Source organism: Equus caballus, chromosome 7, assembly GCF_041296265.1.
Source record: "Equus caballus isolate H_3958 breed thoroughbred chromosome 7, TB-T2T, whole genome shotgun sequence".
NCBI classification, from domain to species: domain Eukaryota; kingdom Metazoa; phylum Chordata; class Mammalia; order Perissodactyla; family Equidae; genus Equus; species Equus caballus.
Genome location: NC_091690.1, coordinates 54,114,491 through 54,116,187, shown reverse-complemented (window position 1 = coordinate 54,116,187; position 1,697 = coordinate 54,114,491). Strand labels below are relative to the sequence as shown.

Below are 1,697 nucleotides of genomic sequence, written 5' to 3'. Positions count from 1 at the left end.
CCCACAGGCTGGTATAGCATTTACCCTGACCTATACTACTTCTCCCACTTTTCTTTTTCTGATGTCCCAACAATATCAGTATAACACCTGCCACAGCTCACCTTCTAAGGACCCCATCAAAGACACTGAGCTTAAGGAACACAACTCATTTTTGAAATACCAGAAAGCTGTACAAAGAGCAATTTAGGTTTAAACCCCAAGTTAAAATTCTCTTACCCATTACATTATCTAGTCATTTTAGAAGATGTTGATGACACAAGCATCAGATAATCTGGCTCACTCAGAATTTCTGTCACTTTTACTCATTCTAGAAAGCCCAGTCCAAAGAAGGTGACACAGTCACAGAAGAGAAAGTGTCCTATGTTTTAGCTTTCTCAAGGCCTTCTTTGTGTTCCTGTTCCTCAGGCTATAGGTGAAGAGATTCACCTTTTGAGGGAAAATAGTGTACATCATTGAAGCCAGTGCAGTGTTTTTGGTAGAGTTAGTAAGATCAGAACTGATGTACACCTAAAAAAGCTGCCCCAAAGAATAAAGATGCAACTGAGAATTGAGACCCACATGTGGGAAAAGCTTTATATTTTCTACCCACTCATGGCATTCTTAAAACAGAGGAGACCATATGAGTATGAGAGAAAATTATTCCACACACAGTAATACTACCAAATACACTAGTTGCAAAATATATCAGAATGTTATTGATGAGGGTATCAGAACATGCAAACTTGATGAGGTGACCTACTTCACAAAAAATACTGGAATTTCTAGGCCCATGTAGAAAGTCCACTGCAACACCATCTGACTGTGGAGGAGGACATATCCAATGCTAATGAACAGGGAGAATAGAATCAGTAGTCCATGGAAGTGGAAATTCATGGCTATCTGTACCTCAGGGGGTGACAAATGGCCACATAGTGATCATAAGCCATTACTTCAAGAAGAATATTTTCCAAACTTGCAAAAGTCAGGATAAAATTATGTAAGGCAGGTTGTATAAGTGATGCCCTGATTCTGTGCTTGGATAGTCATGAACATCTTTGAGATCATGGTTGTGCTTAAACAGATGTCAGTAAATGACAGATTACAGACAAAGAAATGCACAGGAGTGTGCAGGTGGGAATCAGAGATGATAGTCAGGACAACGAGTAGGTTTTCCAGGATGGTGACCATGCATATGGACAGAAACAGAATGAAGAGAAGAGGCTGTAGTTCTGGATCCTCTTCACATCCATAAGAAGGAATTTTGAAATATCTGTTTTGTTTCTGGGTCCCATGTTGTTGATGAATCTGATGGGAAAGGTGGACTGACAACATAATCAAATGTCTGTTTTCTGGTCCAGCAGAAGAAACATCACCAGACGGAAACACTATTTTGAGATGCGATGTACACTAATAGGGAGAAACAAGAATAAATGCCCTCTGTATGCATATTATTCTGTTACTTAAAAAAAAATCCTGAAACATATAGTTGAGTGTCTTCCATTGTTAATTCCTACAAGGGTTGACTGGTGGTCCTTTTTTTACATTATACTATACATATTACTCAGATTATTTGAAAGAATTAGTAATCTTATAAAGAGAAACAGACTAGGGAGGCAGCTGAAGATTCTGTCTGGATCCCCTGAGACCTCAGAGACAAGCACTTGAGACAATACATGGGTCAAGAACCACGAATGGGAAGAAAAGTCACCTTTACCAAC

The 1,697-nt window shown here is 39.1% G+C and overlaps 1 pseudogene; it reads right to left on the bottom strand.

Moving 5' to 3' along the window:
- Nucleotides 1-339: 339 nt before the first annotated feature.
- On the bottom strand, nt 340-1,167 carry OR7G77P (olfactory receptor family 7 subfamily G member 77, pseudogene; annotated as a pseudogene).
- Between the last annotated feature and the right edge of the window lie 530 nt (nt 1,168-1,697).